This window comes from Narcine bancroftii, chromosome 4 (assembly GCF_036971445.1).
Source record: "Narcine bancroftii isolate sNarBan1 chromosome 4, sNarBan1.hap1, whole genome shotgun sequence".
NCBI classification, from domain to species: domain Eukaryota; kingdom Metazoa; phylum Chordata; class Chondrichthyes; order Torpediniformes; family Narcinidae; genus Narcine; species Narcine bancroftii.
Genome location: NC_091472.1, coordinates 267,968,318 through 267,993,554, shown reverse-complemented (window position 1 = coordinate 267,993,554; position 25,237 = coordinate 267,968,318). Strand labels below are relative to the sequence as shown.

Below are 25,237 nucleotides of genomic sequence, written 5' to 3'. Positions count from 1 at the left end.
AAGTATGAAATGAAATCACAAAAAAAGGCACATAATAGGAACATTTTAAGGTGATTTTTGTGATCAACAGTCCAAATCTATAAAATACACCCAAAAGTGTTCAGGAAGCAAAATCTTAATTGTCCAGTGGAATCAATTATAATTGTAATTACTGTAAGGATGGCAATGTTGCCCAACATCATGACTCCAGTGATCCAAGATTGATCCTGATCTCTTGTGTGGAGTTTGCATGTTCTCCTTATGGTCGTGTAGTCATGTAAATTTCTCCTGGGTGATCAGGTCTCCTTCCACATCCTAAAGATGTGCTGGCTGGTTAGCCATTGTCAGTTTCTCTTGTAGGTGGATGGTTGGAGAATGGAGAGAAGGTCAATGGGGATATGAGAGAGGTAGATTTCTCATAAATAAGTGAGGGAATGGGATTGATGAGCAGTGAAACATGAAAGAACTGAATGGAGTGAAAAACAAGAGATCTGGATGCTGCAAGACCAGCTGAGTTCCTATAACATTTCTGTTTTTTGGTGGGATTGCTGAGACTGCTTTAAGAGATTTATTTGCCAATGGTTTCCTTCTTTGTCTTAGGAACCTATAAGAACCAGGAGATACAATGGTGCTATAAGACAACTTTTAAATTGCTCCTGGTTTGTCAATGAGTGGTAGAATACAGGGCGTATTGACGGCAATATGGGGAGGATAAAATGAGTTAGGGTGGGATCATGGTAAGAACGGACAATTGGTAGCTGGTGCAGATACAGTGGGTGAAGTGGCATGCAGTGCTCTTCAGTGACTCCATGAGAAGTCAGCTGAAGCTGAGGTGTTACAAAGGCATTCCACGAGACAGTGCAGGAAAGATCATTGGTATAATCAAGTAAAAGGTCAAATATTTTTGTCCACTCAGACAAACTGATCTGGTACAGGAACTTGTCTTCAACAGTTGCTGAGACATTATAATGATGGAGACTGGCCTTGTCAGTTGTGTGATTAATTAGAGGGAAGCTGATGGGCCCAATATGCAGGGAGGACAATGAAGAAAGAAGTTATAGAAGCAACAGAGAAACTGCTGGTGGAACTCAGCTTCTGTGGAGGTAGAGGGATAGCTGATGTTTCGGGTCAAGGCCTTGCGATAGGACTGAGAATAGAAGGAAGGTGGCAAATGTGAAGAGGTGTGGGACAGGAGCTGGCAGGTGATAATGGAACCAGGTGACGTGGGTGATGATTGGCAGATGGAGCCAGGTAGGGGTAGGGGAGGTTGGAGGTCGTGAAGAGATTAAAGGTGTTAAGTGGAGACCACAAAGGGCAGTAGATTCTGGAATTTGGACAGAAGAAAGGTGATAAATGAAACCAGACAAGAGAGGGATGATGACCTGTTAGAATCAATGGGGGAGGCGACAGGAGACCCACTGAGTAAAGCGCAGCTAAACTTACCTCTGTGCATTCTGGGGTGGCTAATGAAACCAGTGTAAGCACAGCAGGCACTTTCACAGATGGGACAGGAGGTGCCTGACCACTCCCCCACCCCCTAAATGTCAGACATCAATGAATATTCGCAGTCCTTTAAAATGTGGATAAAGACCAGAAAGATTGGTTTGATGTAGATGACCAAGAGGCTAGGAAGCCATCTAACTCTAAGATGAGTTATTGAGAGTGTGATAAGGGCCATAGGTGAGCCAGGAACCATGGGGTTAGCTGTGCAATTGAAATCGGGGACTGGTAATGCTCTGTGTATGGAGGAGCTGTGTGGTTGGGTGTGTGGCAGGAGATGAAGATGGGTATGATTGGGAATGTGGCTGGAGATAGGGATGTGTGCAGTTGGGAGTATGACCACAGGTGGGGACTGGTCTAGATAAGTGTGTGTCTGAAGACAAAGACCAGTATGGAGCTAGTGTGACTGATCTGTGGTTAGGTGTGAACATGCGGTCATGCCTAGTAAGTTGGTTAATATAAATATTACCTGTCATTTGTAAATCAGAATTTATTGTCATGAACAGGTCATAAAATGTGTTGTTTTGTGGCAGCATAAATTACAATTAAAACATATAAATAAATTAGTGCAAATGAAGAGAAAATTAGGTAGTGTCTGTGGTTCATTGTCCATTCAGAATCTAATGGCAGAGGGAAGGAAGCCATTTTTTGTACCATTGAGGGTTTGTTTTCAGACTCCTATACCTCCTTCTTCATGGTAGCAGTGTGAAGAGGGCGTGACGTGGCTGGAGGGAGGATGAGGCTGTTTTCTTAAGACATCACCTCTTGTAGATGTCCTCAATGGAGAGATGACTGATACCCATGATGCCACTAGCCGAGTTCACAACTCTGTTGTCTTTATGTGTTTATGTTTACCTGTTTACAGAGGTGCTTCACATCTTCTCTTTAAAAGAGGGAAACAAAACACATCTTCTCTTTAAAAGAGGGAAACAATGTTTAACTTAAGTGGATTGCTGCTACCTAAAGAAGCTGTTTCACTTGATTATATCTTGTAAGTGTTGTTGTCATTCTGGCTGTGAACAACAAAGGTTATTTTACTTCTTGCTTCATGCCTCAAGTGAGTACATGATCTTGACAGGTAATTCAAGAAGAACCCACAGAACACCACATTTATTATATATTCTTCAGTTCCCAGGTCATTTAGCTGAGTATAATGTTTGAACATCTACATTGAATGGTCATTTCCTCTTTGTGCTGGGTGACAATGGACAAGTTTGCTATGCTGAGTGGTATGCAGGTCAGCAAGAACCAATGAAGGGACGAATGAGATGAGCCAATAACCCAGAAGAGACTGGCATGGAAACAAATGGAATCTGACTCAGTGTTGACATGGAATTCAATGAAGTGTGACTGATTGACTATCAGTACAGGTTCAATTATGGCAGACCTGACTTATTGATAGAGAATGTTAAAAAAAATAGCTGCTCTATATATTAACCATCTCTCATCTCTCTCTCTGTTTCTGTCTGTCTGTCTCTCTCTCTCTCTCTCTCTTTCTCTCTCCCTCTCTCTCTCTCTCTCTCTCTCTCTCCCCCCCCCCACCCCATTTCTCTTCTGTTTAGGCTGGATAGAATGTGCATTTGATCCGTGTGTGCATTGATTTTGTATCCCTTAATTATTTTTTGCTAGAGGGATATTTATTGAAGAATTTCATCAAACCAGATCTGTATTTCTGTGAAAGAATCTAAACTGGATGAACCCTAGATGGTCCAATGTTTAAGGAATAAGTCTCGTTGGAAAATAAATTCCTACACAATATTGGAAGGCTGGATTCTGCATTTATCAGCAACTATTTAATGAGCTGAAATTCCCTTATGTTTTAATATTGACTTTTTAAAATATTTTTGATATTTGTACAATAGAAAAAATGAACACAATATGTACTATAGATCTAATAAAAAATCCCATAGTGAGTGATTATTATATAAAAATTCAGAAGCACAAACTTAATGTTACAATAAAATCTAACAAAGAAAAAAAAGCAAATACAAAAAAAGGATAAATTCTAAACCCCATCCCCTAAGTAAGATTGAAGTTTGACATTTAAAAAAAAATTCAAGTGGCATAATCCTAGAGAGCGAGAGAGAGAGAGCACCATGCCAAAATTCCAAATCAACACTAACTCTTGAGGTTATGATAGTAGTCTATAAATGAGCCCCATATTTGATCATTGAATTAATGTCAGCATATCTAATGTTTTCCAAATTTAAACAAAGCCATTGTGCAGGTGTAGGTGAAACGTTGACTCTTTTAAATGTCAAATGCAGTTTTGATTGAGTAACATTAGTCTCTCAGTAATTTCAGATAATTCCCTCTCTATTACCCTTTGAGAAGACCAGAAAAAATGAAAATAAATTTATTTTGTGTCTTTGTCCTCTGAATATCACAAAAATTTGGTAGATGATAAAATTGTAGTGTTACCATGTAATTGGATATGGAGTCATGTTGGATCATAAAAGTTGGCATATTTCTTTCCCTGAAGGGTGTTAGTAAATCAAACATTGACAATTTTGACTTTTTATGTTCATCCTTACTGATACCAGATGTTTATCTTACCATTATTTACTTTCCCAAATTTAAGTTGTTCAACTTCTTTGGAGGGATCAAACTCATGTCAATAATTTAGGCAACAATGTGCTGCAGAAACTCAGCAGGTCATGAGACATCCAGAGGAAGTCAAGGGTAACCAATATTTCGGGCGAAGGGCTCACACCCGAAATGTTGGCTGCCCTTTACTTTCTGTGCATGCTGTGTGACCTGCTGACTTTCTCCAGCACATTTGTGTATTGCACTCTACCCCAGCATCTGCAGATTTTCTTTGCTTAACAGAAACAATTTAGAACACTGGATATTAACGGCACAGCTAAGCTACTATTCAAGATTCCTTTATTGTCATGTATAGGAAATACACTTTCCCCTGTAAAGACGCACAAAGAGTCACCACTATCAAGACAAAAAAAGTGAAACAAAAGGGAGTCCCTTCAAAGACAATGACTGTCCATGGATCTGACCACTTCTTCTGATGTTGGTGCCTCCTGTCCATAGCTGATAGCCTCCTCTCCATTCCAGTTGTGAGCATGACACATCCTGGTCCACCCTACTCAGCCCCTGGTTCTGAACCCTCAATGTAATTAAAAAAATGTCAGCCCCTGAGCCCTGCTCACCATCGACATCCTCACAAATTGCAGTCCCAACACCTGGTTCCTCACCTACACCTTGGTGTATGTCCTTCAGGTACCAATTCCTGCACTGGTCCACTGCTGCAGTCTTCTACCCTGTAGTGTTGAGCCCTCTCCCAGACTTCTCCCTTTGGGAGTGAGGGTTTTCTCCTGCTCTGGTGCCCTGCGCTGGTCTGCTGCTCCCTGGAACCCACACACTCAAGGTCTGGGTGCCGCCATTTTTGGCATCCACATAAAAGAAAACGCTACCATTACCATTCCAGTTGAAATGGATAAATATTGGGAGAATTAGGTAAAACAGATCTTATTTGAAATACTGAAGAATTCATATTCAGTAACATTCCAGGATCTTTGGAGACTTTTATGCACATTTCATAAGTAGGTGCTAATTGAAATGATGTCATGAAATGGCATCTGTTGTAAAAATGCTTATTGGAAGATTGGTATTGACAAGGACACATAAATCAATAACAGGGATGATTTTTTTTCAAAATTTTTGGGTACCTTTACATTGATCTTGGAAAAGAAATTGTAACTTGGGTTAAAGTCTAGTTCTACAGGGTGATTCCAAAAGTACATCTCTCCCTTATTATTGCAAAGTCAATCTAGTCTATCATGTACCAATCTCTGATTGCAAGTTTGCTTTCCCAAATATTAGGGATAGGCTTCTCTTGTCCTCCAGGGAATATAGAAACCGAGTGCCAAATGCATCTGGTTTTTTTGAATGACGTGAACCTACTCTGGAAATTGTGGATAGATTTCAACACTGCCTCCCTAAACCACCCTTAAGAGGAAGATGGGTCACTAATACTTGCATGAGTACTGGTGAGCTTAAGGAGGTTCAAACACATCTTTGGCTAAACCCCAGGGAGGCAGAAAAAAAGGTGAAACACAAGTTATTAATGTTATCTAGAGCTATACTATGCATATAGGGAGAGAGATAGTACCTCTGAAAGGCTATTTCAGCACATGGGAATGACTCTTCAACACCTCCTATTGCTGGGACTCACTTCCTGTCACAACATAGCCTGATGAATGGAACCTATGTTTTAGAGATCTGCAGTGTGAGGAAACAATTTCAAGGGAGTTGGTGGGATCCTTTAAATCCTTGCTCCTATGGAAAACCAGCATAGCATAAACAGAAAGAAACTGCTGGGATAAGATGCCATGACCCTGGTGTCTCCTGGATGGTGAGAGGTGAAAGGGGTATGGGATGATCAGTGATGGCTTCCAGAGCTCCTGAGGGTACCATATCCTTAACAGAGACTGTGTCTTCATGCCCATCAGCATATGCCACATAGGCACATTGGGGGTTGGCTTGGAAGAGATGGACCCTTTCGACCAATGAGTCAGACTTATTACTCCTCACATTTCCAGAGTTGGACTGGCCCAGTGGATGTCAGTCATGCTGTCAGCCTGGACCCTGTAGTGGACTTCCTAGGAAAGGAAAACATACGTACATATGATGTGGCATTGGTGGCCATACATAGGAGTGACCTTATTGAGTGGAGTGACTAAGGGAGGACCTCTTGCCAATGGAAAACAGAAAGGCCTCTAGATTGCAGGGCAAGGAGGATGACCTTCAAGACTGTGGCATTCTCCTTTTCCACCTGCCCGTTCCCTCCATATGTTGTAGCTGGTGATCCTCTTATGACGATGCCTCTGACCAGCAGGTACTGGCGCAGCTCATCACTCATAAAGGAGGGTCCTCAATCACTATGAATATAGCTGGGGAACCCAAACAGGGTGAAGAGAGTACATAGGGCCTTTATGACTGTGGCAGCTGTCGTATCTGGGAAGGGGATGGCAAATGGAAAACGCAAATACTCGTCAATGATGTTGATGAAGTACTCATTGCTGTATGCATAGTTGCATGCAGGGATCATTCATGGAGGGGTGTCTCTACCGCATGGCATTCTGGGAAGTCAGGTCCATCATTGCTTTTTCCAACAGTCTTTATAAATTGTGCAGTATATTGCTACGTTTCCCATGCTGTTTAAAAATTGTCCACTATTGCTATTTATTTCCTCTTTCTCTCTCTCTCTCTTTCCCATGCTGTGACTTTCCCACGGCAAAATTTATACCTTCATTTTAATCTTCCTTCAAGTTCCTACATTCACACAAAAACTTGGGTCATTTCAATCCCTCAGTGCAATTGCCCGTTTCACACTTGCATGATTGCAACACCAGCATCTGCAGACATTGGGGATTGTACTCGGGGTTGAGGCAAACAATCCCCAGAGTGAGATTACATCATCAGACACCGGCGTTGAGCTGCTTTTGCTTTCACACGAGACAATTTAAAGGCCGATTCGCTGTTAATTCCTGGGATCACTTGCAAGTGTGAAAGGGGCTATTAAAAGTCCAGTCCCAGTAGCCCGACATTGCAGAGCTGCAACATCAATGGGATTTTGAAGTCTTTGTAGTCCATGCCCTGCATGGTGAGGGTCACTATGCAGTAGTCATTGTAGTCCATGTCCTGCATGGTCAGGGTCACTACGCAGTAGCTGTGGACATCAGCCATGTAGGATTTTGAGACCAAAGAGAACTTTTGTCTTACTGGCCTTACCACGAGGGAGTAGCGCTGCACGTCAGGTGGATGAAGCTCTCCATGCTTCCACTATCAAACAGAAAATTCATCACGTGGCTGGTTACCTGAATGTTCATCATGGACCTGATGAGTTGATGAGGACTACCTTAATCCAACGTGATGGAGGCCATTATCAAATCTCTGCTTGTTAATGCAGCGGAGCATTCGTGTGTTCATTTGGGAGATGGCAGAGTCCAAGATGGAGGCCTCCATAGCTCGCACGTGGTGCTGCTGAGCCTCGAAGATGGCACCCAAGATGGTAGCCCCCACAACTCGCACATGGTGCTGCTGGGTCTCGAAGATGGTGCCCAAGATGGCAGCCCCCTCGACTTGCTGTTGGTTCCTGGGGTTGACGGCATCCAAGATGGTGGCCCCCATGATCCACACGTGGCACTGGTGGGCAGAGGTGGTTTGGATCTACACACCTTTGCATATTGCCCCTTCTTCCTGCAACTGGAGAAAATCGCATCTTTCACTGGCAGCATTTCCTCCGAGTGCTTGCCCAGGCCGCAAAAGTAGCACTTCAGGTGCTCATGAGTACAGCGGCCATGGTCGGGTTGCTGATGGGACATGGTGATGGTGGCATTTTGTGCTCGTGGAGTACGCTGCCGCATTTGGATCACCGATGGGACATGATATTGGCTGCACATCCCAAGTTGGCGGCACCTGGGGCAACCACAAGGCAGCTGTGTTGTCAGCTGAATAGGCTTCCATATTATGTAGGGCCACCTCTAGAGTGCCTGCCAATTTGACTGCCTACTGTAAGTTGAGCTCATCTTGCTCTAACGATCTCTATTGGATGTAATTGGACCTGATGCATGCGACATAGGCATCTCTAATCAGGTCCTCTGTGTTCTCCGTGGTCATCAATGCCTTATATTTTCAGGCCTATCCAAGGGTTCACAAGGCCTGCAGGTACTCGGTGCTCATTTCCCTGGGTTGCTGTTTTCAGGTCACCAGGAGATGTGAATAGGCTCTTCCCCTTGAGGATAGGAAAGATTGGAACTAAGGGTCATAAGTTAAGGGTTAGGGGGCAAAACTTTAGAAGTAATGTAAGAGAAAGCTTCTTCACTCAGAGAGTGGTGGCTGAGTGGAATGACCTTCCAGAAGAGGTGGTTGCAGCAGGGTCAATTTTGTCAGTTAAGTGGAGGTTGGATGAGTCAATGGATGTGAGGGGGTTGGAGGGTTATGGGCAGGGAGCAGGTAGGTGGAACTAGTGGAGTTTCACTTAAATCGGTGCAGACTTGAAGGGTCAATATGGCCTGTTTCCATACTGTAATTGTTATATGGTTATATGGTCTTACTAAGACCTCATTTACCTTTCTCAGGTACTGGCCTTTCAAGATGTCCATCACCTCCAGATACGACACGGCATACCTGATCTTTGAGTACATCAGGGGCTCGACCCGAGAGTGCAGTATCTGTAGTTTATCATTCTCTGACCGAGCAATAGCCGACAATGCCTGCAGGAACGCCTCGAAGCAGCGCAGCTAGAGTTCGAAGTTGGGAGCAGTCTCAGATGATTGAGGATTAATTTCCAACTTCTCTGGTTTCAGGATCTGCTCCGTTGTCAAAATTTATTGTGAATAAAATTGATGCACCATCTATAACTCCAAAAGACTGGAAGTTATGCATAACTAATAGGCTTTTATTCACAATAGAATGGAGACACATGCATGCTGGTCGACTTCCCCGTCTTGGGGAGGGGGCTGTGGAATAGTCACCTTCATTCTGGAGTCTGTGGGTGGAGCCACAGGTACAGTCAGCTAGTGAGTGTGCCCCAATAGATCAATATACAGACAGTGGTTTAACACAATAGGGAAGGTAAATAAGTTGGGGCAGTGTGTTGGCACTGTTGTGAAGTGCATTCAAGAACCTGATGGCTTCCAGAAAGAAAGCCTCTTTCATTCTGTTCATGCTTGATTTCCTAAGAACTTGAAGCAATTCCCTACTCTTTGAACTTCAGACCCATAATGTGGACAGGTGCCCACATTCTATAAACAACTGTCTAAAGTAGGTGTCCTGTGTACACATGTTTTCCAGGGCTGAGCGGAAACTTAGAAAGATGGCACCTGCTGTGGATCTGTTTAGCTGGTAGACAAATTAAAATGGGTCAAGACGGGTGGGTAGGTTAGAGTTTATGTGAACCATGCCCAGCTCCTTGAAGCACTTCATGATGGTGGATGTTAAAACCACCAGTCAGCAGTCATTTCGACCTATTATTGTACTGTATTGGCATCATGATGGTCTTCTTGAAACACGTGGGAACTTAGACCTGTTATTAGGAAAGATGAGAGATCACTATTAGGATCCCAATGGCAAGTCTGAGGGGAGCAGAATTGACTTCCCTAACAGGATCATTCCTGCAGAAGGTCAATCAGTAGGTGGGTGCAACCATTTGTCGTAAAAAAACAGAAAATACTGGAAACAGTCCAGAAACATCTGTGACAGAGAAACAAACTTAATATTTCAGGTTGGAGCCAATCTGGTGAAGGATCCTTGGTCTGAAATGTTCTCTTTGTTCATCTTTTGGATGACGTTGTCTGTCCTGCTGAGAAATTTCTATTTTTATTTCAGAATTCCAGCATCTGAATTTTTTTTATTGCTTTTCTTTTACTGTTTGCAATAAAAACTTGTAGGTCAAGATAGAGTGGGAATGTTAAGATTTTGCTAGGGCATATTGCAGGAATATTTCACTGTGAGAAGAGTTGACCTCAATGCCGTGCTGCTGGGCAAATTGCAGCCCTTTTGTGATCAGCTGAATAATATCATCACATAGTCAAGGCCATCAATATTCTTTCATCCAGCTTTATGCTGCATCTAAATGTCAGGAATTTGAGGAACAGAAATTTTATGTGACATTTAGACAAAGTTCAACCCTGTATACAATGCAGGTCATGCAAAGAGACGTCAGACTGATTTATTCTTTTGCCTCATGCTGTCAAATCCATTTTCTAATCATCCAGTAGGAAAATGAAAGGTGGATGCTTTCATAGGTTCACTGACCTTCATTGACCTTTGTCCCAATATTACATCACAAAAATGTGTCCAAGATGGTGGCACGGCTGTAGCCCTCAACAGCCTCTCCGGACTAGGTGCTACTGGAACCTCCCCTAACCCCGCCTCCACCAAGAAGGGGCCATGCTCAATCCTTGAGCTGACGAGGATGAGATTGGAACACAGGGAGTTGGACATTGAAATTTGGGGAATGCCAAGCAAAAGCAGACCTCTGAAAGAGGCTGAAAAGTCTACGGACCCGAAGAGTGAGGCGACGGAGCTTACATTGCGAACTCGAAAAGCTGAGGGGATCAAGGCATCCGCTGGAGCGTTGTGGTCTTCAGTATCAGAATTGATGTTGCCTGTTGCCGGGAATCATAAAGGCGGCGTGGCGCAGTTGGAGGAGGTGTCCCAAGGTTTCTGGAGTGGCAGAGTCGTGGGCCCAGTTTGGGGGTTCTGAAGATGCATGTCCAGGAACACTGAAGCCTCGTAGGGGAGATGCCGTGGCTTTGACCTCGAGAGACAGTGAACTGTGAGAGTAGTTTTCCCTTTAAAAAAGACAGTTTAACATCTAGAGTCCAGCAGATGCCAGGAAACCTGGTGAATGGTCTCTAGTGGACATTTTAACACCTAAAGACATAATTCAACTTGTCTCTTCTGTAACCATGGGCACATCCTCTGAAAAATCAATGTATTGTGGCACTGTTTATTATATTCATTTTAAGTAATTGGAGATGTGTTTGTGTGTAAGAGAGATAGTTTAATTTTGTGATATGTCACTGTCATGTGGGGATATAGTAGTGGCTAAGGGTTGAGATGATGGTGCAGCAGTCGCTCGCAGTGGCCTCTTGGAACCTGGTGCTTCTGTTCCTACACTGTTCGTTGTTATGTTATTTCAATGTAGGGCCGCGGATTCGGGGAAACATCTCATTTTTTTCTTAAAGTGACAAATAAAGCTACTACTACTACTAAAAAGATACCTGCTTGAGCTGATGAGTGAACAGTAGATGATGTAGGAGAAGATCAATATCCAAAGTAAGCAGGGATTAAAAAGGTTAGTGAAGTGAATGTTGTGCTTGGTTTTGGATGAAACTAACTATATTTACATAAGACAGGAGCAGAATTAGGCTAATGGCCCATTGTTTTTTCCACCATTCAAATAATGTATTTTTTTCTTTTAACCCCATTTTTCTGCTTTCTCCCCATCTTTTTGAAGACCAGTATAAACCCTTGAGGAAAGCACTGGTTGATTAGGGAGTTAACATGGATATAAGGGAAGGTCATGTCTGACTCACAATTGACTCTCCTTGTAACCAAATCAAGAACTTAATGCTGACAGAGCCTTTGTAGCCCACATGGATTGCTTTTGATGTATTAGACCAGGGCTTCCCAAACTTTTTAGCTCACAAAACCCTTTTGGGGAGCACTCGGAAAATGTGGAACCCCAATAATCAATAACATCAATTACAGTTTAAAAGACCTGGTATATACACAAGCATAGTAAGAAAGTAAATAAACTCATCAGTAGCAGATTAACTACCACCCGAGCACTTGGGTGAGCTTTAGTAAGGACCCCATTGACCTTGCCTGTCGCAGGCCAAGCTTACCCCCGGCGTTCATGTTCCCAGCTGCAACTCGATTGCCGCTAACACCCCTTGCCCACCCCCGCTGACTCTTGCTACCCAGTGAGGGCCTGGCCATCTGGGTGTCACTCGCTACTGGCCTCTCATTTAGTTGTACCTGCCATCGGTCAAGACACTGGTGGCTACGCACTCCTCCTATTGTCCACTTACCACAGGTGCCCCTTCCTCGCACACATTGTAAATCTTCATGCCGCTGCCACCAGCTCCCAGAAACCACCGTGTGCATCATCTCAACGACGGCACGGTGCCAATTTTGGCCCACAGTCGCAGGCCTCACCTGTGAGAGTCAGGGTGTTGGATAAAACCACGCATGCTCCCTAACACACTTCCGAGTTGCAACTGCACCTTCGGCTCCTTCAGCGGAGATAAGGTGCAATCTCGCCATGTGGTTTCTGAGTATTTCGGAAATTGTTCACAGTGCTGTTTGGTGTTTCTTGAGTCTGGTTTGGCACCACCTCTCCCTTCCCCTCCTACGGCTGCCATCTTGTCTTCCCCCAGAAGCAAACTGAATTAAAGGCAGAGGTAAAAAGTAATTTAAGAAAAAAGTAGATCGTTATAATTCCCTGTCATTTCTTCTGTCGAACCCTTATGCCTTTCCACGGAACCCCTGGCTTCCGCAAAACCCAGTTTGGGAACCGCTGTGCAAAACTAATCAAATTCAAAAGAAGTGATAGTTATTGGGATCCAAGATTGTAAGTGAATTTTCGAACGATTTTGCCAGTTGTATAATAGTTCTTTCTGAGATTCAGACCTCATTGGTGGTTTTCCAACAGTGTTCTATTTTCAGATCCTTCTTTATAATTCATAGTAATGATTTACACCATAGCACAAATAGGCTATTCAGCCAATTTTGTCTGCCCCACCATTCTATCATGAGCTGATCCATTTTCTCACTCATTCTCATTGCCCATATCGCTACTCATTCTCCTAATGTGCCCAAGTCCTTCTTCAGCCTCCATGTTTCTTCAACACTACCTGCTCCTCCACCTACCTTTGTAGCATCTGAAAACTTGGCCACAAAGCCATTAATTCCATCATCTAAATAATTGATATACAGTACAACATAAAAAGAAGTGGTCCTGTACTAAAAAAATAGGCTTGACAGTCAAAAATGGCAGAGTACATAATGGTGATGAGGTAGGTGTGTGATTTAATGAGGATATAGACATTCTGATTAATTGTTCGTGCCAAAGGTTTAGATGGGGCAGAATTTGTTAAGTGTCACAGTACGTTGCCAGGCTGACTAGGGGAATGCCACATTAGATCTAGTATTAAGTAATGAATTGGGTCAGGTAGTGGGTGAACATTTGGGGGACAGTTACCACCACTCCCTGGCCTTTAATATTGTCATGAACAAATCATGAAATTCAGTGTTTGCAGTAGCAGTGCAATGTAAATATTCATATAAACCACTTTTACAACAATACATTAAAAAAACAACATAGTGCACACAAAGAAAGACTCTGTCTTTGGTTCATTGAATATTCAGGAATCTGATGACAGTGGGAAAGAAGCGGTCTTTGTTCTGCTGAGTGCTTGTTTTAAGGCTCCTGTACCTCTTTTGCCGATGGTAGCAGGGTGAAGAGGGCATGGCCTGTGTGGTTATGTGGTGGTGGGGGGGGGGGGTCTTTGAGGATAGAGACTGCCTTTTTAAGACATTGTCTCTAGTGGATGTCCTCGATGGAGTGAAGTCTGGTGCCTGTGATATCGCAGGCTGAGTTAACAGCCCTCTGGAGTTTACCCTTGTCCTGACAGTTGGCTCCTCCGTACCAGGCAGTGATGCCACCAGCCAGAATGCTCTCCACTGTACACCTGTAGAAGTTTTTTGGGAGTCTTCAGTGACATACTGAATCTCTTCAAACATCCCATAAAGTATTGCTGTTGGCGAGTCTTCTTTGTGGTTGTGACAAGGATAGAGTCAGACAGAAAAATATTTAATTGGGAGAGGGCAAATTATGGGGCTATAAGACTAGAACTTGCAGGTGTGAATTAAGATGACATTTTTACAGGAAAATGTACTATGGAGATGAGGTCAATATTTAAGGATATCTTGCATGGTGTAAGGCAGGGGTTCCCAACCTGGGGTACATATACCCCCAGTGGTACATTTGCATTTTTCAGGGGGTACATTGGGTCTGAGAAAATAACCACTACTGTACAATACATGTTATTGTAATCTGCAGTCAGATTGCACAATGCCGTGTTTTTTTTTTATCCTTAATTTTTAGGGGTACGCGGGAACCTATAAAAATTCCAAAGGGGTACAGAGGAACAAAAAGGTTGGGAACCCCTGATGTAAGGGAATAATTTGTTCCAGTGAGGCAGAGAAAGAATGGTAGTGTGAAGGAACTATGGTTGACAAGAAAGGTCTAAAATCTAGTCACGTAGAAGAAGGCAGCACACATGAGATATAGGCAACAAGGATCAGATAGGTCTCGAGGAATATCGGTAGCAAGAAAGGAATTTAAGAGGGGGCTGAGGAGAGCAAGAAGGGGGCATAAGAAGGCCTTGCCAAGTAAAGTTAAGGAAAACCCTAAGGCATTCTTCACTTATGTAAAGACCAGAAAAGTGACAGGAGTGAAGGTAGGACTGATTAGAGATAAAGGTGGGAAGATGTGCCTGGAGGCTGTGGAAGTGGGTGAGGTCCTCAATGAATACTTCCCTTCAGTATTCACCAAGGAGAGGGATCTTGATGACAGTGAGGGCAGTATGGGTGGGGTTAATGTTCTAGAGCATGTTGATATTAAGAGAGAGGTGTGCTGGAGCATTTAAAATGCATTAGGATGGATACATCCCCGGAGTCTGACGGAATATTCCCCAGGCTACTCCATAAGGTGAGGGAAGAAATTGCTGAGCCTCTGGCTAGGATCTTTGTGTCTTTGTTATCCATGGGAATGGTCCCAGAGGATTGGAGTATGGCAGATATTGTCCCCTTGTTCAAAAAAGGTAGCAGGGAATGTCCAGACCAGTGAGCCTTATGTCTGCAGTGGGCAAGAGGTTGGAGAGGATTCTTAGAGATAGGATCTATGGGCATTTCGAGAATATTGGTCTGATCAGGAATAGTCAGCATGGCTTTGTGAAGGGCGGATTATGTGTCACAAGTCTGATAGAGCTCTTTGAGGAGGTTACCAGTCATATTTTTCAGGTTAGTGTGATGGATGTGGTCTACATGGATTTTAGTAAAGCATTTAAAAGGTTCCACATGGTAGGCTTATTCAGAAAGTCAGAAGGCATGGGATCCAGGGAAGCTTGGCTATGTGGATTCAGAATTTGCTTGCCTATATTTGGATGGAGGGCTATGACTAGTGGTGTCCCACAAGGAGCGGTTCTGGGACCTCTGCTTTTCATGATTTTTATTAACAACTTGGATGACTGTATAGAGGGCTAGGTTGGCAAGGTTGGTGGTGTTGTGGAAGATTGCAGAGGGATATTGAAAGGATCCAGAGCTGGGCTGAGAAGTGGAAGATGAAGTTCAATCCGGAGAAGTGTGAGGTGGTAAACTTTGGAAGGACAAACTCCAAGGCAGAGTACAAAGTTAATGGCAGAATTCTTGGTAGTGTGGAAGATCAGAGGGACCTGGGGGTCCATGTCCACAGATCTCTGAAAGTTGCCTCGCAGGAAGACAGGGTTGTTAAGAAATCTTATGGGGTGTTAGCTTTCATAAGTTGAGGGATTGAGTTTAAGAGCCATGAGGTAATGATGCACCTCTACAAAATACTGGTTAGACCTTAGTTGGAGTACTGAGCCCAGGTCACCTCATTATAGGAAAAACGTGGAATGTTGGAAAGGTTGCAGAGGAGATTTACCAGGATGCTGAGAGTATGCATTATGAACAGAGATTAAGCGAGCTAGGGCTTTACTCTTTGGAGAGAAGGAGGATGAGAGGAGACAAGATATTCTTCTGTGTGGATTGTCATCTTGTTGTGATGGAGAAGATTGTGTGGTGCTGTGATCCCGAGAGCGATGCCATCTGGAGCTATGCTCCTGGTAGGGTCACCCATGGTGGTTGGGTTGAGGGTGAGGTCCCTGACAAAGAACGATCCAGCTAAGACCTCAACGGTGGAACAGGCAGATGAAATTACTCTGAACTCAATGGCTGTGAAGGTGGATGAAGGCCACAACAAATCCATCAGCTCAAATTGTGATTTCCATGCCATTGGAATTCATTGATTGATTTGTGAAGGATCGTGTGCTTCTGGAAGTGCAACATCAAGTACACATTAAATAAATACATGCACAGGCATCTTCGCTCTGTGGATCAATGGAACGAAGGTGATCATCCTTGACTACGAGGGGTAAACATGATGATACAAGATATTAAATGGAACAGATAGTGGACAGCCTACACCTCCTTCCCAAGGCACCACAAGAGGGCATGGCTTTAAGGTAATGGGTGGGAAGTTCAAGGGATTTTTGAGGAAGGTGTTTTACCCAGAGAGTGGTTGGCACATGGAATGCACTAGCTGAGTCAATGGTGGAGGCAGGTACATTGGTGAATTCAAGAGATTACTAGACAAGCATATGGGTTATGTGGGACGCAAGATCTAAAGGTCAGCACAACATTGGGAGCTGAGGACCTGCACTGTCCTGTGATGTTCTATGTTCTGTAACCTTTAACACCATAAAACTTTGGAAAACATTACCTTTTATATCATTCAATCTGACTTGATGGGCATGTATAATTGTGGAGATAAAGTGCATCAACAGAACTGTTAGTGGCAGATGCTCTTTCAATGTTTGTTATTGCAAAAAGTTTGGGATATATTCAACTTCAAAGATTTCATGCCAAAATCGGCATGATCCGTGGTATTTGAAACGCTATTTGAAGTACGAGATTCAGAAATTTAATATTACATTTAAATCCATTGATCCAGTTAATGGTTGAACCCTGAAAGTGACTGTAGAGTGAAAATAAGATGATGAATTAGATTGGCAGATGTGTAGGTAATTGACAATAGGAACACAATTAACGAGCTAAACAATTTAGAGCTTTCTACTTATAATGTTATTGCATAGTAAAAGTGTGCCGATCCTAGGAGTGTCTGAAGTGAAGGAGTAGCTGTAGAGCTCGTCAAAAGAACCAAAGACTTGTTGATCCAAACCAAGGCTTTTATTAGCAAAAGACAGGAGCTCCTCACAGGTGGCCGACCAGTCCGGAATGAATATGACTGGCTAGGGACACAACCCTTTAAGGCCCAGACAGTAGGCATGGCTAAGCTCTCAGCCAATCACTGTAAGCACAGTCATTACACTCTAGATACTGTAACTATATACATTGGTGATAGGTCTGTACTATCACAGTAGCACATATCAAATCTAGTATTAAATCTAAAGCATCCACGACGTAAACACAGAACATTTTGCCTTCTTTGATGTGGTTGTCGGACTGAAATGGAACTTCTAGCTCTTGGGTAAAAATCTATTTGTTTCACTAATATCCTTTGGGAAAGAAAATCTGTCATCTATCTTAGATGTGGCTTGTATGTGATAGTGTTTGAGTGGAATAGCAATAGTCAATTAATTGCAGCTGTCCAGAAAAAGTGATCCAAAGCAAAAAGTTAGCATCTGTAATAAAACAATGAAAATTCCATCTATTTAACTAATTCCTTTAGGAAAAAGAAATCTAGAACATGTTATACTTATGCCACCATATGGTTGACACCTAACTGCCTAGTGGTTTGTGTAAGAGCTTAACAAGCTACTTGCTTCAAGAATAATCTGGAAATACAAGAATTACTTGTTTTATTCAAACACAGTAAGTGTCTTTTAATAATAGTGTGATATTCGCCACAATAATCTCAAATATTGGCCCAAACATGTTTTGCATGCACTTAAGAGAGAAGCAACAAAAATAAAGGAACAGAAAGTCATCTGACCCTTCAAGCTTACTCTGCCAGAAGTCAAAGAGTTGCAGTGCATGCAATCAGGCCCTTTGAATCACCAAGTCTGCACCAACCATCATGCACTCATTTAAACTAATGCTGCAGTAACCCCATTTTATTTTCCATACATTCTCAACAACTCTCCTCAAATCTATTGACTTGCTGACACAGTAGAATAAATTTACTGTGTACAGTTAGCCTTGGGATGTATGAGGAAAGTGGAGCACTGGGGGAAACCCACTTGATTACAGAGAAAATTTCCAAAGTCAACAGCGGTGGTCAGATTTGAACTCAGGTCATAGAAACTGTGGGACAACTTCAAACTCGAAAGAACAACTTTATTTGAAGCAGAAAAATCAAATACACACACATACAGAGACTTGTCTTCTTCGTCTGTTGTTTCGTCTCTTACACACATTAAGGCCTTCAAGCTATATACAAGGCAGACAGGAAGGAAAGAAGACGGACAGGATATAAACCCCTCTCAGCCTCATTTTAAAAAACATTTCACATTACACTTCTCCCCCATTAGAATTAAGCATGTCCCAAATATAAAGAACAATGGTATAATTTAGCTTGCAAACTCATAAAATTTAATAACATCTCAGCAACACTTTAATAATATAAAAACATCTAAAAACCGTGGCATATTCCCATTCAGTGTACTAAAAAAAAACTCCAATCAAAGATTTAGTCTGTCAGAAGGTTTGCTAGTGCACTGTGATCTGGCCATTATCAGTGACCAGAGTGCCAAGCAACTCCTGGACTGCAAGCACTCGCTTGAGATTGTCTATGGTTGAATGGGCTGTAATATTGCCCATGATATGAGCTTCTACCCATTTGGAATTCGCATCCACCATTACTAGAAATATCTGCCCCATAAAAGGGCCAGAAAAATCCAAATGCAGTCTGGCCTTTCCCAGGGGTGCAAAGGAGCTGTTGGTGGCATTTTCTGATTGATCTACATAGTGTGCATGATTTCACCTTGTCCTCCTGATCCTGATCCATTCTTGGCCACCAGACTTACCATCTTGCAAGGCTTTTCATTCAAGATACCCCTGGATGAGTCACATGAACTTCCTCCACAATCTTTGAATGGCCAGGGGGAGGCACAATGACCCCCACCCCCCAGAAAATGCAGCCATCCTGCAGACTCAATTGTTCCTCTCCTTCCAGGATAATGGGCCATCCTTGTAAAAGGAAAGTCTTGACTTGAGTCAGGACGGTGTCCCTCTCTGTCCACTGCTTTATCTGAGTCACCTTTACAGGTGTCTCCGACAGCCTTTCCAATGAAAACACTGTCTCAGGAGGCACATATGTAGTATCCGGTGTCTCTGGTAAAGGTAGACAACTCAGCTCGGTGTTTTCATTATCCCCATCTGCTCTGTACACAATAGACTGATGACATGAGAGCCTAACACTATATCCTAGCTGAGGCTAGTGGTGGGATGCATCTGGTCTCACTGAACAGGCTCATCAGTAGTTAATGATCTGTATAAATTGTGAATGAACATCATAGAGGTTCTGATGGAACTATTTGACCACAAAATCACTGGCCAGACCTTCTTTGTCAAGTTGTGAATATCCCTTCTCAGCAGCTGTTGGGATATGTGAAACAAAACCAATGGGCTTCTCTACACAGTCATCCATTATATGAGAGGGAACTACTTCATAAGGCAAGGCATCACATGAAAGGATGATCTCTTTATCTGTGTCATAGTGGATCAGCAGCTTCACTGAGTGAAGGAGTTCTTTCATGTCCTTGAAAACTTTCTCCTGCTCTTCACTCCTCTGCCACTTGGTGCTATTCTGCAACAGCTTGTACAGTGGGGCCAAAACCCTTGAAAGATCAGGAAGAAACTTGCCATAATAATTCACCATGCCCAAAAATGATCTAAGTTCCATGACGCCTTGGAGCCTCCTTGATAGCTCTCACTTTGTACTCCACTGGGAAGATGCCTTCAGGTGTGATCTTGTGTCCCAGGCAGGTCGCACTCAGTGCCAGGAACACATATTTTCTGCATTTTAATCGCAGCCCTGCAACTTGTCCCAAGTTAGCCAGATGCTCCACCTCCATGGCCCCGATGATCAAAATATCATCCAGATATACTGCTACATGCAAAATCCTCTGCAGCAAGGTGGCCATTGTCCTTTGGAAAATGGTGGGGCTGGATGCCACTCCAAACACCAGGCAATTGTATTTAAATAATCCCTTATGCATGCTAATTATGACGTACTCCTTTGAATCCTCGTCAAGCAGCAGCTGTTGGTAAGTGTGGCTCATGTCTAACTTTGTGAATAGCTTACCCCTGACAGGATTGCAAACAGGTCATCCATCCCTAGCAATGGGTCCACTTAGAGACCTGATTCACCATAAGCTTATTGTCCCCACATATCACCATTTTGTCTGCCTTCAAAACTGGAACAATGGGTGCCGCCCACCTTGAAAACTGGACGGACTCAATGATGCCCAACTGCTGTAAATGTTTCAGCTCCTTCTTGACCTTGTTTTTCATGTCATAGGGCACCACCTTGGACTTAAAATAAAACGTGGTGTGGCCTCAGGGTTAACATTGAGTTTCACTGTCACGCCCTTCAATGTGCCCAACTCATCCCTGAAAAGATCACTGTACAGTTGCAGAATGTCCTCCGCTGTGTGTGCATACTTAATTTCATGCCAGTGGAGCTGGATTTTATGAAGCCAATCACAGCTCATAAAGACTGGGCCAGTGACCTTTAGCTATCACTAGTCTGGCTTCTGCCTTCTGACCCTCAGTTGAGAGATCTACATATAACATCCCTAAATGAGGTATGGGCTGCCCTGAGTTTGAACTTTACATAGAGTCCCCCTCCACACCAAAAACATTCCACCTGCTTTGTCTGTATACCAATTTCCCTCCTGACTCGGTACACTGCCGCTTACTGCGACCACCAAACCAACCCCCCCGCCCCTACCCTGATATCCTTTCTGGATATCCTTAGCATTATTAGCAGCCATCTCCATGCCTTGGGCAATTTCTAGAGCTTTCTTGAAAGTCAGTGGTGGGGGTTTCCCCCAACAAGCATTATTGTATGGCATCATTATTAATGCTACATACCAAACTTTCACAGAGCGTGACATCCAATACTGCCTCGAAATCACAATGGTCCGATAGCAGCTGAAGCTCAGCCACAAAATTGGCCATAGTCTGCGCTGGCTTCCTGGAAAGGCTGTGAAACTTAAATCATTGGACCATCACAGAAGGTTTCGGATTGTGATGGTTCCCCTTGAGCTTGACCAGTTCATGAAATGGAATTTCCCCCAGTTTCCATGGTGTGGTTAATTTCCTTATCAACTTATAAGTTCACCTAAAATGCCATTGATTAACCATCTTCCTTTCTTAAAACAAAAGTAACTTACTTTTAACTAACATGTTTTCTTTGTATAACACTGCAATTTTAACTTTAACACAAAGTATTTACATTTTCATTAATATCAACATTGTTAACATTTTTAAAACTTGTTTTGTGTGTTCACATTTACAAACACTAAAACTTGAAGAGTGAATAAGATAGTACTATTTAATTCTATAACAGGAGTCTTTAAATTTGCTCAGTGAGTCTCTTAGGAGGATTTACATCTCTTGATGATCTCCTGATTGATTGTCCTTGAATCTGAGTTGTTGCCTCAGACGGAGTTTTCTCAGATGTGCATTTAGGTTGTTCGACAGTATCTGCCTTTCCAACTACTGTGGCTGGTCCCATTTGAAGATCTTGATGATTTCTTCGCAGAACAGCACCTTCATTTGTCCGAATGGTGTATGATCTTGGTTGGACTTCACTAAGGACAGTTCCCTTCCAAGTCCATAAGTTTGTTTTGTTTTTTAGCCTTACTTGGCCACCAGTGTAGAGTTCAGGTAGCTTTTTTGTTCCTCTGTCAAAGCAATACTTTTGCTTTTCTTTCTGTTGTTCTTTGAACTTCCTCACATTCTCCCCCTCTCTTGTTTTTAGGAGGTTCTCCATAATGGGTAAGTTTGATCTTGGCCTACGTTCCATAAGGAGTTGTGCTAATGACATACCATACTCGAGCGGCATTGTGCGGTATATTAGCATGCTCTGGTAGAAGTCTGTTCCACTGTATTTTGCCTTGTACATCAGTCTTTTCATTGTCTGTACTGATTTTTCCACTAGACCCTTGGACTGTGGAAAATGAGGACTTGACATGGTGTGTACAAAGTCCCACTCTTTAGTAAACTGTTGGAACTTTAAATTGCAAAACTGGAGTCCATTGTCTGTGAAGACCTCGCTTGCTGTGCCATGTCTGGAGAATATGGCTTTTATACCTGTTATTATAGCACCTGCAGTGGTGGTGTTCAGTCTACACACCTCTGGATACAGAGAGTAATACTCTGTGACTACAAGATAGTCCTTCCTTTGACATTCGAATAGGTCAGCACCTACCTTCTTGTAAGGTCAGTATGGTGTTGAGTGTGGCTTTAGTTGTTCTGCGGGATTGCTTGCTTGATATTTCTGGCATATTGTACAGTTTGACACTTCATTTGTTACATCATTGTTGATTCTTGGCCAGTACATCACCTCTTGTGCTCTTTTCTTACACTTTTTGATTCCGAGATGTCCTCCATGGATCCTTTTTAGCATCTCTTTTCTCAGACTCTTTGGGATAAGGATTTTGCTTCCTTTGTAGATGATAGTTCCTCCCTGCACTGATAGTTCTGCCCTGCAGTTCCAGTACTCTGCAATGTCAGGTGAGCAATTCTGCTTCATGTTGGGCCATCCATCCAAGATGTTTTTTTCTCAGTTGTCTCAGTGCTTCATCTTTGTTTGTCTCTGACTTTATGAGCTCCATTTTTGCATCTAATATGGGCAGTTCACATGTGATCATGTCCACGAAGGCATTCACATCTTCATCCATTTTGGTGTTTGCGGACTCTCTGGTGCCAACAGCTCTAGACAACATGTCTGCTGTGTACATTAGATTACCCGGAGTGTACGCCACATTCAGTGTATAGCGTGGCAGCCTAATCATCATTCTTTGTATTCTAAGTGGACATTCATTTAATGACTTTTGGAACAATGCAATCAAAGGCTTATGGTCAGTCTCTACACAGGTTGCTTATCCTGACACAAACTGATGAAATCTTTCACAGGCATATGTGATGCTGACCAGCTCCTTTTCAATTTGAGCAGATTGCGTCTCCGCGTCTGTCATTGAGCATGATGCTTACACAATGGGCTGCCAGTCATCATATTTTTGCAGAACTGCACAGAGCCCACTATGTGATGTATCTGATGATATCTTGATTGGTCTCGCTGGGTCGTAAAACCTCAGAACTGGTTCCTCTGTGAGCAGTTTCTTTTGTTCACTCCATGACTTTTCATGGTCATGATCCTACTCCCATTCAATGTTCTTTTCTGTTCTTCTTCTCAATGGAGCCATCTTTTTTGAGGGGTTGGATATGAATTTATACATATAGTTGACCATTCCATTAAACCTCTGTACGTCCTTTTTGCATTGTGGCCTTGGCATGTTCCAAATGGCAGACACCTTTCTGAGATCTGGTCTGATGCCCTCACTGCCAATAATATCTCCTACACATATTAGTTATGTCACCCCGAGCTGGCATTTCTCTCTATTCAACTTCAGGTTTGATTTTCTTGTTGCTTCAAGCACTTTCCTTAGTCTCTCATCCTGCTCCATTCTCATGATACCCCATATTTTGATATCATCCATTGAGGTATCAACTCCATCCAGGTGTCCATAGACCATATTGATAGTTTTGTCATACACTTCAGGAGCTAAGGCAATTCTGAATGGTAACCTTAGGAATCTGTATCTGCCAAATAGACTATTGAACGCGCACAGTCTTGAACTTGCTTCATCCAATTTTAACTGCCAAAATCCTAATGATGCATCTAACTTGCTGAAAAAACTTTGCATTTGCAAACTGTGTCATGATTTCTTCACGTATTGGAAGGTTATAGTGTTCTCTCTTTATTGCTCTATTTAGATTTCTTGGATCCAGGCATATTCTAAGCTATCCATTCTTTTTGTTCACAATGACAAGTGAACTCACCCACCCCGTTGGCTCATCTATCTGCTGAATCATGTTCAGGCTTTCCATCCTGTCCAACTCTGCTTTTAATTGCTTTTGAAGTGCAAATGGAACTTTTCTGCATGGATGTGTTATTGGTGGCACACGTTTATCCACTCTGATCATGTGTTCTGGAAGGCAGCCTAGACCCTGAAATAGTATTCTTGCATGAGTTCATCATAGACTGCCTCTCCTTTGCTTTCCACAACGAGGATTCTTTTTACCATGTTCAGTTTCTCACAGGCTGTTAAACCTTATATGGCCTATATGTCCTTTGGTGCCATGATGAATGCTAGCATATGTTCTTTGTCCTTGTGTTTCACTTTGACCATGCATTCTCCTTGCACTGGTATATCAGTATCTGAATATCCTGTCACCTTCACTTTTGTTCCATACATCTTTGGTCTTGGTCTAATCTTCTTAAAATCTGTCTCTGATATTACATTAATTTGTGCTCCAGTATCCAATTTAACTGAAATGTTTATGTCATTCACTTTTAATCTCAACATCCAGTCTCTGTTTTCTTTCTTATTTTCAGTCACAACATCTACATAGAATTCCTCTATCTCCCTTTCATCTATTGCATGAACTTTGCTTTGTTGCACTTGGTTCTTACAGCAATGGACATAATGGTTGCTTTTGTTGTACATATTGCATGTTTTACCATACGCTGGACACTTTTTTGGTAGGAGTTGTGTACCATATCGACAAAATGGCTTTCAATTGTTTTTCATTTTTATTTGTTGGCCACCCCTCTCTTTCCACTTTGACACACTTTTTGTTAAACAGTTTCTGTCTGTTCTTGTTCACTGCATCCACTATGCAATTAGTTTCATTGAACAGCTCTTTTGCCTGCAATTTTGCAGTTTCTGTAGTCCTACAGAGTGCTATGGCTTTTTCCAGGTCTAGATTTTGCTCTCTTAGCAGTCTTTCCCTTAGACTATTATCTGGAATACCAAACACAAGTCTGTCTTTTATCAGTGAGTCAGTCAGTCCACCAAATTCACACATTTTGCTTTTGTTTTTCAATTCAGTCACATACTGATCAATACTTTCTTCAGTTTTCTATACACATGTGAAGAATCTATGCCTCTCAAATGTAATGTTATGTTTAGGTATGCAGTATGCCTCAAACTGTTCCATTATTTTTTCCAATTTCATTTTTTTCTCCTTCAGCAGCAAAAGTGAAGTTATTATACACCTCTAGTGCTTCATCACCCATGACATGTAAGAAAATTGATGCTTTCACTTTATCACTTTTCTCGTCAAATCTGACTGCCACTAAATACAATCCAAAATGGTTTTTAAATTTGTTCCAATTTTCAGCCACATTACCTGTAAACTGAAGTTTCGCTGGTGGATGTAATTCTTCCAT

At 42.5% G+C, this 25,237-nt stretch overlaps 1 long non-coding RNA gene across 3 annotated transcripts in view; it reads right to left on the bottom strand.

Annotated features, from left to right (window-relative positions):
- LOC138761951 (uncharacterized) overlaps positions 1-25,237 on the bottom strand; it is a 70,772-nt gene that overhangs the window by 6,108 nt on the left and 39,427 nt on the right. Inside the window, exon 3 of one of the 3 annotated variants that reach the window (XR_011356649.1) lies at positions 18,079-18,201. The exons of the other annotated variants lie outside the window; for them this stretch is intronic. This is a non-coding gene — a long non-coding RNA (uncharacterized lncRNA). Of the gene's footprint in view, positions 1-18,078; positions 18,202-25,237 lie in introns of those variants that run through there. 3 annotated transcript variants of the gene reach the window in all.